Source organism: Nycticebus coucang, chromosome 5 (assembly GCF_027406575.1).
Source record: "Nycticebus coucang isolate mNycCou1 chromosome 5, mNycCou1.pri, whole genome shotgun sequence".
Lineage (NCBI taxonomy): Eukaryota > Metazoa > Chordata > Mammalia > Primates > Lorisidae > Nycticebus > Nycticebus coucang.
In genome coordinates, this window is record NC_069784.1 from 58,701,267 (window position 1) to 58,715,674 (window position 14,408).

A 14,408-nucleotide genomic window follows, 5' to 3' on the forward strand; every position below is an offset into this window, starting at 1 on the left:
TGGAATCGAAGGACTAGAGTTTAGGAAAGACATGGTAATATTGAATGTCAATGTACATGGGTTTTTTGTTTTGTTTTGTTTTTGAGAGCAGACGTTGATCTTGGGTAAAGGGCCATGCGTCATAGCTCACAGCAACCTTAAACACTTGGGTTCAAGGGATCCTCTTGCCTCAGCCTCCCCACAAGTTGGACTACAGGTGCCCTCCATGACACCTGGCTAGTTTTTTCTTTGTTTGTTTGTTTTTTTCATAGAGACAGAGTCTCACTTTATTGCCCTTGGTAGTGCCATGGCGTCACACAGCTCACAGCAACCTCCAACTCCTGGGCTTAGGTAATTCTCTTGCCTCAGCCTCCCGAGTAGCTGAGACTACAGGCACCCGCCACAACACCTGGCTATTTTTTTGTTGCAGTTTGGCCGGGGCCAGGTTTGAACCCGCCATCCACAGTATATTGGGCCGGCGCCTTACTCACTGAGCCACAGTCATGGCCCACCTGGATAGTTTAAAAAAAAAAATTTTTTTTTGTAGCAAGATGGGTCTCACTACATTGCCTAGGCTGTTCTCAAACTCCTGGCCTCAAGCAATCTTCCCGCCTGTTTCCTAAAATGCATGAGCTACCACACCTGGCCCAATCTTCCTTTTTCGTTTTTTTGTTTGTTTGTTTTTTGTTTTTGAAACATATACTCTCACTCTGTTGCCCAAACTAGAGTGCCAAGGTGTCATAGCTCACAGTAACCTCAAAACTCTTGGGCTCAAGAGATCGTCCTGCCTCAGCCTCCTGAGTGGCCTGGCACCTGCGACAATGACCAGCTAGTTTTTCCATTTTTAGTAGAGACAGGGGTCTCATTCTTTTTTTTTTTTCTTGAGACAGAGTGTCAAGCTGTTGCCCTGGGTAGAGTGCCATGGCATCTCAGCTCACAGCAACCTCAAACTCCTGGGCTTAAGCGGTTCTCTTGCCTCAGCCTCCCAAGTAGCTGGCACTACAGGCGCCCACCACAATGCCCAGCTATTTTATGGTTGCAGTTGTCATTGTTGCTTAGCAGGTCCAGGCCTGGTTCGAACCCACTGTAGGTGTATATGGCTAGCACCCTACTGACTGAGCTACAGGAGCTACCAGGGGGTCTCATTCTTGTTCAGGCTGGCTCTTGTACTCTTGAGCTCAGGCGATCCACCCGCCTTCGCCTCCCAAAATACTAGGATTACAGGTGTGAGCTACATGGAATTTTTTAAATAATAAAGGGTTATTTATCATTTCAGTGGGAAGGACATAATTTTGTCATTATTTGTATAATTTAAAGTTCACAAAACAGGGTGGTGCCTGTGGCTCAGTGGGTAGGGCGCTGGCCCCATATACCGAGGGTAGCATGTTTGAAGCCGGCCCTGACCAAACTGCAACAAAAAAATACAACACCGGACGTTGTGGCAGGCACCTGTAGTCCCAGCTACTCGGGAGGCTGAGGCAAGAGAATCACCTAAGCCCAAGAGCTGGAGGTTGCTGTGAGCTGTGTGATGTCATGCCACTCTACAGAGGGCGGTAAAGTGAGACTCTGACTCTACAAAAAAAAAATAAAATAAAAATAAATAAAATAAATTAGGAAGTTTACCCAAAATCATTTAGCTAATAAATCACAAGCCAAGAATTTGACCCAAGACTCCTAGATCCTTTCTACATTTGTGTTCCACTATTCCAATCTGCCATTTATTAGTCTACCCTCTCCCAGGAAGTCTGAATTTAAATACTCTCAAAAAGCTAACATAATGAGGGCGGTGCCTTTAGCTCAATGAGTAGGGTGCTGGACCCATATACCGAGGGTAGCAGGTTCAAACCCAGCCCCGGCCAAACTGCAACAAAAAAACAGTTGTGGCAGGCGACTGTAGTCCCAGCTACTCAGGAGGCTGAGGCAAGAGAATCGCCTGAGTCCAAGAGCTGGAGATTGCTATGAGCTGCAACACCATAGCACTCTACCAAGGGTGACAAAATGAGACCTGTCTCTAAAAAAAAAAAAAGGGTGCGGGGAAGCTAACCTAATGAATATTTTGGAGATAAGTGATACACAAGCCCTTCACTTAATATTTGCAATCCTTCATGATTATAATGGGAATTTGTTAATCCTGGTGTCTAACCTAAATCCTACTAACATTCCAACATTAATTTTGGAAGATTACAAATTCCACTTTCCCCTGAAATGAGACAAGACCAAGAAAGCTTTGACCAGGAGATTTAAAGTCTGTCTTTCAGCTTCAGGTAACAGTAACCTGAATATTAATAATTGAGACAGGGGCGGTGCCTGTGGCTCAGTCAGTAAGGCGCCGGCCCCATATACCGAGGGTGGCGGGTTCAAACCCGGCCCTGGTCAAACTGCAACCAAAAAATAGCCGGGCGTTGTGGCGGGCGCCTGTAGTCCCAGCTACTTGGGAGGCTGAGGCAAGAGAATCGCTTAAGCCTAGGAGTTGGAGGTTGCTGTGAGCCGTGTGATGCCATGGCACTCTACCGAGGGCAACATAGTGAGACTCTGTCTCAAAAATAAATAAATAAATAAATAATTGAGACAGAGTCTCACTCTGTCACCTAGAGTGCCTTGGTGTCATAGCTCACAGCAACCTCAAATTCTCGGGCTGAAGCAATCCTCTTTCCTCAGCCTCCTAAGTAGTTGGGACTATAGGCACATACCACCAAGCCCAGCTAATTTTTCTATTTTTAGTAGACACGGAATCTCACTCTTGCTCAAGCTGGTCTGGAAATCCTGAGCTCAGGCAATCCATCTGCCCTGGCCTCCCAGATTGCTAGGATTATAGGCATGAGCCACCATTGCAGGCCCTGAATTATTTTTTAAAATGTATACTATCCAGGTATGAAAAATAACATAAGAATGGCTCAGGAATACAGAATTACTATCATTTCCCTTAATTTCTTTAGTAGTTTACTGGTTAGTATTAATAACAATTAAGTTCACATGTGGTCAAAGACCCTTCTACAATCGCTATGACTCTTTGAGGTCTAGGATTTGACCATTTCATACCTCAAAAAGTAACAAAATGTATGGGCAGCGCCTGTGGCTCACTGAGTAGGGCCCCATATACCGAAGGTGGCAGGTTCGAACCCAGCCCAGGCCAATCTGCAGTAATAGCCGAGCTTTGTGGAGGGCGCCTACTCAGGAGGCTGAGGCAAGAGAATCGCCTAAACCCAAGAGCTGGAGATTGCTGTGAACTGTGACACCATGGCACCCTACCAAGGGCAACAGAATAAGAGTCTGTTTCAAGAAAGAAAAGAAAAAGTAACAAAGTGTCCTCTTATTCATTTGTTGCTTTTGGTTCTATAACCCAGAAAACTGTTGATAGCTTCTAGCCAAATGATGGCAACTTAAGGCAACAGTTACCATTTTGAAAGTATTTACCTTTTTGGGGTGTGTGTGTGTCTGTGAAGGGGAGACAATGTCTCACTTTGTCACCCTAAGTAGAGTGCTGTGGCCTCACAGGTCACAGCAACCTCAAACTCTTGGGCTCAAGTGATTCTCCTGCCTCAGCCTCCTAAGTAGATGGGACTACAGGTGCCTGCCACAGCACTTGGCTATTTTTAGAGCCAGGGTCTTGTTCTTGCTCAGGCTAGTCTCAAACTCCTGAGCTCAGTCAATCCACCCCCCTCAGACTTCCAGAGTGCTAGGATTACCGGTATGAGCCACTGGGTCCAGCCTTTCTGAGGGTATTTAAATTAGACTTCCTGGCTAGGTGCCCATTGCTCAGTGCTTAGGGCGTCCGCCACATACACGGAGGCTGGCAGGTTCGAACCCAGCCTAGGCCTGCTAAACAACAGTTGACAACTGCAACAAAAACACAGCTGGGCATTGCGGCAGGCGCCTGTAGTCCCAGCTACTTGGTAGGCTGATGCAAGAAGCCCAAGAATTAGAGGTTGCTGTAAGCTGTGACGCCACAGCACTCTACCAGGGGTGACATAGTGAAACTCTGTCTCAAAAAAAAAAAAAAAAAAAGGGGTGGCGCCTGTGGCTCAAGGAGTAGGGTGCCGGTCCCATATGCCGGAGGTGGCAGGTTCAAACCCAGCCCTGGCCAAAAAAAAAAAAAAAAATCACACACACAAAAAAAAGTAAATAAATAAATTCAGACTTCCTGGAAGAGAGAGAGTAGGCTAATAAATGGCAGATTAAAACAGTGGAACACAACTAAGACTTTGAGGGAGACTGCAAACATGACTGACCCACCATCTAAAAAAGTATCTTAGACAAGTTAAGCCCTAATGACCCTGGATCACTCCCAATCATTCCTACTAGATGAACTCAAGCTATATAGGAATATTTCATATATCTATGAAAGGAGAAAGTACACGATGGAACATGTGGAGGGGTTGATTTCAAATCAGACCTATTCTTTTTTCTTTTTTTTTTTTTTTTTTGAGACAGAGCCTCAAGCTGTTACCCTGGGTAGAGTGCTGTGGCATCACAGCAACCTCCAACTCCTGGGCTCAAGCGATTCTCCTGCCTCTGCCTCCCAAGTAGCTGGGATTACAGGCACCTGCCACAACACCTGGCTATTTTATTTATTTATTTATTTATTTTGTTAGTTGCAGCCCTCATTGTTGTTTGGCGGGCCTGGGCTTAATTCGAACCCACCAGCTCAGGTGTATATGGCTGGCACCTTAGCCGCCTGAGCCACAGGCGCGGAGCCAAATCAGACCTATTCTTAAGAGGCTTATCATTACTACCAGGAGGCTCTTGCTTCACAGCCTCTGGAGCCAGCAAAGTCCCCAACCACTACCTACAGAAAAAGCTTCACAGAAATCACTGAGGATAAACCAAACCACATGGCTAACAGAAGCTCTCTCCCCAAAAGCCAGTCCTTTTCAAGGGAAATTGAACTTACTTAGGTATCTTTTCCCAGGCTTAGCCAACAGCATAAGAACTGCAACTTTGTGTGGCACTGTCTGATAGATTGGATTTTTCCCAACCAAAAAGTGAACAGTTTTATACCAGGGCCTAGATTTATAGCCAATCTGGATGTGTGTCTTTTTCTTTTTTTTTTTTTTCAATTCTCCTTCGAACTACCTCAGAGAATACCTGGCTATTGTGCCTTGATACGTAATGAAGCAGGGCTTTAAGTTCTACAAAGATCAGGAAAATAAAACTCCCCCATCTCAGTTACAGCTCAAATCTCACAACTTCTCTCCTCACAGTTGTTTTAATCAACCAAAGCTGGTTTGGCTTTTCTCAATGAGCTAAGCAACATGAGTCTTCCGAGCTAAGTGCAGAGGAGCTGCTTGTCAGCATGACTCCCAATGGGGTGGCTAACAAGGAATAAGCCCCAGAGTCAAGAAACCAGGACACAACAGTTGCTAGTTTCTTAGATAGGCACCTCCAGCTTGGTGTGTGGGGGAGGAAGAGAAGGAAGAATCAGTACATAAGAAGAATAAGAGGCCTATTTTATACATAACAAACAAGAATCGCTACTTAAAAGCTAAAATGAAATAGCCGGGCGTTGTGGCAGGTGCCTGTAGTCCCAGCTACTGGGGAGGCTGAGGCAAGAGAATCGCCTTAAGCCCAGGAGTTGGAGGTTGCTGTGAGCTGTGTGAGGCCACGGCACTCTACAGAGGGCCATAAAGTGAGACTCTGTCTCTACAAAAAAAAAAAAACTAAAATGAACCCACAGGGCGGCGCCTGTGGCTCAGTGAGTAGGGCACTGGCCCCATATACTAAGGGTGGCAGATTCAAACCTGGCCCTGGCCAAATTACAACAAAAAATAGCCAGGTGTTGTGGCGGGTGCCTGTAGTCCCAGCTACTTGGGAGGCTGAGGCAAGAAAATTGCCTAAACCCAGGAGTTGGAGATTGCCATGAGGTGTGACGCTACGGCACTCTACCAAGGGCAACAAAGAATGTCTCTCTCTTTTTTTTTTGTAGCGACAGAGTCTCACTGTACTGCCCTCAGGTAGAGTGCTATGGCGTCACACGGCTCACAGCAACCTCTAACTCTTCGACTTACGCGAGAGAGAGAGAATGTCTCTTAAAAAAAAAAAGTAATAATAAAAAATAAAATAAAATGCATCCACAGATCCCAATATATAATTAAGGTATCTTTACTGGGCTGGGTGTGGTGGCTCACGCCTATAATCCTACCACTTTGGGAGGCTGAGATGGAAGGATCTCTTGAAGCCAGAAATTAGAGACCAACCTGGGCAACACAGGGAGACCCTGTTTCTACAAAGTAAAAAAATCAGCCAGGCATGGTGGTTGTAGTCTCAGCCACTCAGGAGGCTGAGGGAGGAGGGTCACTTGAGCCCAGGAGTCAGAGGTTACAGAAGCTATGAAGATGCCACTATAATCCAGCCCAGGTGACAAGAGACAGACCTGTTCTAAAAAAAAAAACCTTTAGGGCGGCGCCTGTGGCTCAGTCGGTAGGGTGACGGCCCCATATGCCGAGGGTGGTGGGTTCAAACCCGGCCCCAGCCAAACTGCAACCAAAAAATAGCCGGGCGTTGTGGCGGGCGCCTGTAGTCACAGCTGCTCGGGAGGCTGAGGCAAGAGAATCGCTTAAGCCCAGGAGTTGGAGGTTGCTGTGAGCTGTGTGATGCCACGGCACTCTACCGAGGGCCATAAAGTGAGACTCTGTCTCTACAAAAAAAAAAAAAACCTTTATTGGGCGGCGCCTGTGGCTCAGTTGGTAAGGCGCCGGCCCCATATACCGAGGGTGGCGGGTTCAAACCCAGCTCCGGCCAAACTGCAACCAAAAAATAGCTGGCGCCTGTAGTCCCAGCTGCTCGGGAGGCTGAGGCAAGAGAATCGCTTAAGCCCAGGAGTTGGAGGTTGCTGTGACCTGTGTGAGGCCACGGTACTCTACAGAGGGCCATAAAGTGAGACTCTGTCTCTACAAAAAAACAAAAACAAAAAAACCTTTATTGATACATTGGCACCTCTTCTATCTAGCTGTTCTCTAACCAAAACCCAAGGTAGAGGTCTAGCCCCACCCAGCTGGCAAAAAGGAAAAAAAAAAAAAGAGCTGGGTCGGGAGAATACCAAAACTATGGAGAACAGCACACAGGCTTTTGAAAGTACTTTAAGGCTGTGGGTGCAAAACAAATTCTTCACAGCTCCCTCTCCCAACACCCAAAGGTCCTAAACATAGCATAAAAAGTTACTGCCAGACCTTAGATTTGAAGAGCTGGATCAGGGAACCTACCTGGTCAACATTGTTCCTAGACAAGTATATGAATGCAGCCTCTATTCAGACTCTATTTGGACTGCCTCTAAACAGGAAGTTAACAGACATCACACACAGTCAAAGGAGGCAAACCACACAGTGTCATAAGGATGGATGCTGCTCTGAACTATAAATCACTCTCACCTCATGTAAAGTGTTCTCAAGTAAGGAATAATATGGAGGACAAAAGTCTATACAACTAAAAAAAAGTCTATATAACTCACCTCCTCAAACTCAGTCACTCAGCCTACAGGTTCAGCTTACAATTCCTGCTGATAAACGCTTATCTACCTCATTCCATGATGACTATCACTGCCACTCAACTAAAAACTATATTCCTCTAAAAACTGAAGAGAAGGCTGAGCTTCGTAGCTCACTCCTGTAATCCTAGCACTCTGGGAGGCCAGGTGGATCATTTGAGCTCTAAAGTTAAGAGACAAGCTTGATCAAGAGTGAGACACTGTCTTTACTAAAAATAGAAAAACTAGCTGGGTGTTGACAGACACCTGTAGTCCCAGTTACTCAGGAGGCTGAGGAAAGAGAGTCTCTTGAGCCCAAGAGTTTGAGATTGCTGTGAGCAATGACCCTAGGGCACTCTACCAGGGCAACAGAGTGACTCTGTCTCAAACAAACAAACAAAAACCCTGAAGAGAGCCCTGCAAGATCAGTACTCCTATTACTAATTATCACTACAACCTATCTGCTTAAAAAGTCCAAGGAAGGGTGGCGCCTGTGGCTCAAGGAGTAGGGCACCGGTCCCATATGCCGGAGGTAGCAGGTTCAAACCCAGCCCCGGCCAAAAACCACAAAAAAAAAAAAAAAAAAAAGTCCAAGGAAAAGCTATCCTTCACCCAGCTTAACCCTGAACAGCCAGGACCAGAAATCAGTCACCAAAAAAGCATTTCCAACAGGTGGGGCCTTTCCTCAAAATATAATGAATCCCTCCACAGAACCTCCAGAAGCAGCCTCCTTCCCAGCAAGTACCAAAAGAAATGCAATTCTATGACAATACTCTATCAAGACTGTTCTAGCACCAAAATAGGAATCAAAGTGGTTATCAGATGTCAAGGAAGAGTTTAGGTCACCATATCAAAGAAAGTGCAATAAAGTTAGCATGCAACACCCAAACAGGTTACTCTCCAACAGCCTATAGACAGACACCCGGCTGCTGCCAGAAAACACTTAAGTCATAAGCACACTTGGAAGGGGACTGGATGGCTGTAGGACAGAGGTGGGAGGGAAGCTTTCTTTTCACTTTTTATCACATGCATGGATTGTCTATTCGAAATATACATTTTTTAAAAAGAAAATGTGGTAAAGCTACAAAAGCATCTCCAACACAGATCTGTTAAACACACTTTTACTCCATCAGTTACAAATCCAAATCCCTTTTTTATAGTCTGAAAATACTGCTTGGATTCCTTTCCTGAAATATATTAAGTATCCCCAACCCTCTTTCTCTCATACACACACCCCCTCCAAATAATTAACAGAAATGAGAAAACGGGTAGCAGGAGGGTCCCTAATTCTCCGGAGGACAACAGAGGAAAAGGATAACTCAGCATCCACATGCCACCCACCATCCCCACCTCAGTGCCAGCCCTAGGAGCTAACATCTTGTGTTCGGACGAAGTTGAAGCTGGGGAAGAATCCAGAGAAGACACCATACCTTTATGAAGGGGGAAAGCTGTCCCGGCCCGCGAATGGCACCTAAACCTCTGCATTCGCAGGAGCGGCCAGCTCCTTCGCGTAATTGAGACCAGACACACCAAAAGTCCTCTAAGTTCCGCTATGGTTAGGGTTGGGCAAGTTTTACCGACCCTCAGACACCAACTGGAAGACAGATCCAGTGTGTCCCATGAGCCCAACTGGAAAAGAGGTAATTTAGCCTCTACAGAAGACAGGATAAAACAATTCCGTTCTCCTCCAAGAGGCGAGGGAACAGTGGACGACGAAATAAAGGGGCAAGGTTCTGCGCTCCTGATCCCTCTCCCTAAATAAAGGTAACCATCCCGAGCTTCCTTCGCCCTCAACGGGTCCCCCGTGCGTCCCATCTACTCGCGAACACAAGACTGAGGGCAGGGAGCTGCCCCCACGCCCTGAGGGCACCACTGGGGGTGTAGAGAGTTAAAAGGGGGGGGCGCGCTAGAGAGGAAAGGACTGGAGCATGGCGGGCATGAGGCAGTGAGTGAAAGCGGGGATGGTGAGGGAAACCTGGCGTGAGGGAGGGGAGAAAGAGTAAAAGAAGAAATGAAGGGAATCGAGCTGGGGGCGCCCAAGGCCGAAGTGAAAGACCGGGACGCGCGCGCGAAGGGGGAAGGGAAGAGGTGAAGGGGGAGCGCGAGGCGGGGGCGCGCGGTGCCGACGCGGGGGAGGGGGACGCAAGGCGGGGACGCGCGGGCGGGCGTCGGCTCGCGGGCGCTTCCCCTCCCCCGCCCCTCCACCTTTCCCTTCCCCCACCTCCGCCACCTCCCAGCCTCCCTCCCTTCCTCCCTCCTCACCGCCTCCGGGCGGGCGGGCGGCCAGGCTGGCCTAGGCCAAAGCTCCTCACCTGGCGGTGGCAGTGTAACTCCCGGCTTGCTCGCCTCCTCAAGCGACGGCGGAGGCGTCGAAAAAGGAAGAGGCGACGGCACAGTGGGATCAGTACCCAACTAAAGGGACCGGGGGCGGGGGTGGGGGAGGGGGGCGGGCCGGACCCGGGCAGGCGGGCGGAGCAGACACTGCGGTACAGACGGGGGCAGCGGCGGCGGCGGCGGCTGCACCGGCGGCGGCACCACACAAACAAGGACGCTGATTGGGCAGCTGCCAAGCGCCTCGGCTCCGCCTTACTCACACGCCACGACGCCCATTGGGCGGCCTAAGCCGGCCACCCCGCCCTCTTCTTCTTGGCCATACCAATAGAAGGCGGAATGCCAAGACTTCACCCCACCCTTGAGGACTGAGTGGCTAAAAATGTCATGATTGGCGTACATAAGACCCAATCATAAACGGAAGAGGGGGATGGTCTAGCGGGGGCGCGATAATGGTACCTCGGCCAGTTCGAGACACATCCGGGTCTTCCACAGCCCATTAAGTGTCGGGGGTCAGAAAATCGCTTCAGGCTGCAACTTTACCTTAGAGACGTTTTGGTCCCCAGGCAGCCGCCGTACCTCAGGCTCCCAAAACCGGCCTTCCCCTTTGGCCAGGTCTCATTCTATCGATTCTAAAGATGGAACCTGGCGAGCTGAGCCGGGGTCTATGTTGGGCGGTGTTTCATCACGACAAAATACAGGAATTTCACGATAGCACTAGCTTTAGGCCCTTGGGCCTTGCTGTCTTTGTGGGGCGTGGCCTGTCTCCGAGTGCCAGGGGCTTTGAGCTTCCTGGTGTTCTCTGTACCTGGTCCTGTCGCGTCAAAACCACAGCCCCAGAAAGACTACTAGTCAAAGTACTGGGATATTACGGTGTGCAGAGCCCTCGCAGTTCCTCTTGGGCTTTGCTGGTCTGGTTAGGTTCATAATGAAGACCCATCCTCCCATCTCGCCCGATTCCGCCTGATCTGCTGCAGGCCCAGCTCCTGCTAGCCTCCCTACTTCACCAGAGCAGATAGACACCCCTAAACTCACCTGGCTTTCTTGAGCACCCTGAGGATAGGAAGCAAATATCACAGAGTCAGTGTGTTAGGGAATAACGATGGGTCGCGTTTTGGGAGAGACTGCTAGGCACTATGCTGAGAACTTTACTTGAATTATTTGTTGCTCGTAACTCGGAGGTAGATATTGTTATTTTACAGATGAGAAAAAACAGTTATAGATCAGATGAAGTGTCCAAACTTACACATTAAGTGGAAGAGCTGAAATTTGAACCCGCGTAGATCCAGAAGTAGGCTCAGAGAGGTTAAATAACTTGCTAAGGGTCCAACAGTAACAAAGCAGTGGTTTTAACCCATAAATAACGGGTTCCAGAGGCATTAGAACATGAATCTTCAAGTCATTTAGAAGTCATACTATGCGGGCAGCGCCTATACCTAGTGGGTAGGGTGCCGGCCCCATATACCAAGGGTGGTGGATTCGAACCTGGCGCCTGCCAAACTGCAACAAAAAAATAGCCTGGCGATGTGGCGGGCGCCTGTAGTCCCAAGCTACTCGGGAGGCTGAGACAGGAGAATCGCCTAAGCCCAGGAGTAGGAGATTGCTGTGAGCTATAACTCCGCAGCACTCTACTGAGGGCGACAAAGTGAGAAACTGTCTCAAAAAAAAAAAAAAACCATACTATGCTATGGAAATTAAATGGAGGACGTGCAACATAAAGTCATAGGTAGATCCTGAGCACACACACAAGTATGCCCCAATTCATTTTTTAAAACTAGAAATGGGGTCTGGCTGCCTTTAAACATCTAGGCTCCAAAGATCCTCCAGCCTAAGCCTCTGGAGTAGCTGGGACTACAGGTGTGCACTGCCAAGCCCAGCCTCTGGTTCTTATTTTAAATGGATTAAAAAACCTGTTTATACGGGCGGCGCCTGTGGCTCAGTGATTAGGGCGCCGGCCCCATATGCCTAGGGTGGCAAGTTCAAACCCAGCCCTGGCCAAACTGCAACAAAAAAATAGCTGGGCGTTGTGGTGGGCTCCTGTAGTCCCAGCTGCTCGGGAGGCTGAGGCAAGAGAATTGCCTAAGCCCAAGAGTTAGAGGTTGCTGTGAGCCGTGTGACTCCATGGCACTCTACTGTGGGCGGTACAGTGAGACTCTGTCTCTACAAAAAAAGAAAAAAAAAAAAAAAAAGCTGTTTATAGTGTCCAGGTGCTATGTAAAGAATGTAGTCTCTAGAGTTGGACTGCCTGAGTTTGGATCTTAGCACTATTTCTTACCAGCTGTGTGACTTGGATGTAAATCACTTAGTCTCTATTCTCTATGCCTTAGTTTTCCTGTCTGTAAAATGAGAATGGTAAGATAGTATATAGGGTATTTGTGAAGATTATAAAATAGCACATTTAAAATGCTCAGGTCAGGCCAGCATGGTGGCTCATGCCTATAATCCCGGCACTCTGGGAGACCAAGGTGGGTGGGAGTTCAAGAGTGAGATCCCAGTCTCTACTAAAAATAGAAAAACTGAGGCAAGAGGATCACCTGAGCTCAAGAGATTGAAGTTGCTGTGAACTACAATGGCACTCTCCCCAGGGCGACAGGGCGAGACTCTGTCTTAACAACAAAATAATGATAAGTAAATAAATAGTTGATGCAGTGCTTTAAGAGGCTAACACAACATTGAAGTAGCTCGTCTGCATTAGCCTACCTAATGTTTAGGATTCAATAAGCCTTTTTCATTTCCTATTCCATCTTTCCATTTCCCACCTAATACCCTTGTTCTTTTGGCTTGTTTCCCTGGTGGGCTAGAGCCACTCCCTTCAGCTGGGATTGCCATGGATGACTGTGGGTTGCACCCTGCACAACACTGTCGGGGCCGCCCCTGAAGCTCCACCTCATCCCTGCACACTCTGGATCGCTTGCCTGCACTTTCTGCCTTCTGTGTCCTTGCTCGTCATGTTTCTTCCTCTTAAGGTGCCTTAAAAAAAAAAAAAAGAAAAAAAGAAAGAGGCTAACACAAAAGGGTAAAGTAAATCTCCATAAAACCCAGAGAAGAGACTTTTTTTTTTGTAGAGACAGAGTCTCACTTTACTGCCCTTGGTAGAGTGCCATGACGTCACAGGACTCAACAGCAACTTCCAGCTCTTGGGCTTCCACTATTCTCTTGCCTCAGCCTCCAGAGCAGCTGGGACTACAGGTGCCCACTTTTACAACGCCCGGCTATTTTTTTCTTACAGTTCGACCGGGGCTGGGTTTGAACCCACCACCCTCGGTATTTGGGGCCGGCGCCCTACTCACTGAGCCACAGGAACTACCCCAGAGATTTTTAAAACTCCTCTTTGGATCCTGTCTGGAGTCACAGCTGGAAAAAAAAAAAAAGTAAATAAATAGGTCAGTGCCAAGGATGTAGTGAGCACTCAACCTAATACATGGTAATTATTATGAGAATTTTCCTTGCTTTATCAACAATTTCAAACCCTGGTTCTAAATTCAACTTCTGTTGGTATTCTCCTCAAGAGTGCCTGTCTTGTACTACCTACTGCACTAAAATGATTTCTTCTACTAACTCCATCATTTAAATGTTCTCACTCCTTTGAGTTGCTGAACATACATGGTAGAGCACCTGTCATGCTACCAGGCACTCAATCTTTGTGTGCTCAGGATATAACAGGCAAAGTTGTTTCCCTCATGAGGGGGTACATCCCTCTTTCCCTAACCTTCTGCTTTGTCCATTATCAGTCTCGTACATTCTATGCTGTCTGAAAGGCCATCCTTTAAATGCTTTGAGGAAACATGAAAACTATGGTAGAGCAAGATACCAGCAAGGCCTGAGATAAAGCCTTTTAATCAAAATCAAAATCAGGCCATGGAGGAAGACTTTCAATATGGAGTGATCAAGCTCTAAGGATGACAACTGAGTGAAGCCAATCTTAAGAGTGGACATAACCTTTATCCCCTGCAGGTTCTCCCTGCATCCTTTTCCCTTTTGAAGCTAGCATTGAGTGTACTTTGCATGTTACATGGATTATTCTATGATTAATAATTTTTTTTTGAGACAGAGTCTCACTGTCACCTTCAGTAGTGCCATGGTGTCACAGCTCACAGCAACCTCAAACTCTTTGGGCTTAAGTGATTCTCTTGCCTCAGGTTCCCAAGTAGCTGGGACTATCAGCGCCCACCACAATGCCCAACTATTTTTTTTGTTGTTGCAGTTGTTGTTGTTTAGCTGGCCTGGGCCGGGTTTTTACCAACCCGCCACCCTTGGTACATGTGACTGATGCCATAACCACAATGCTATGGGAGCCGAGTCAATAATTATTTTTTTTTTGAGACAGAATCTCACTTGGTCGACTGGGTAGAGTGCTGTGACATCACAGCTCACAGCAACCTCAAATTCCTAGGCTCAAGCAATCCTCCTGCCTCAGCCTCCTGAGTAGCTTAGACTACAGGTAGACTACATAGGTACCCACCACAATGCCCTGCTAGTTTTTCTTTTTTTTTTTTTGTAGAGACAGAGTTTCACTTTCTGGCCCTCGGTAAAGTGCCATGGCCTCACACAGCTCACAGCAACCTCCAACTCCTGGGCTTAAGCGATTCTCTTGCCTCAGCCTCCCGAGTAGCTGGGACTACAGGCACCCGCCACAACA

At 47.7% G+C, this 14,408-nt stretch overlaps 1 protein-coding gene across 4 annotated transcripts in view; it reads right to left on the reverse strand.

Moving 5' to 3' along the window:
* Nucleotides 1-10,125, reverse strand: part of GATAD2B (GATA zinc finger domain containing 2B) — a 117,362-nt gene extending 107,237 nt beyond the window's left edge. The window contains exons 1-2 of one of the 4 annotated variants that reach the window (XM_053592476.1): nt 9,751-10,121; nt 8,869-9,032 (exon numbers count right to left, since the gene is read on the reverse strand). The gene's annotated coding sequence lies outside the window, so the exon portion shown is untranslated. Of the gene's footprint in view, nt 1-8,868; nt 9,033-9,750 lie in introns of all 4 variants that reach the window. The other 3 variants (XM_053592480.1, XM_053592477.1, XM_053592475.1) reach the window with 3 other exon arrangements.
* Nucleotides 10,126-14,408: the final 4,283 nt, after the last annotated feature.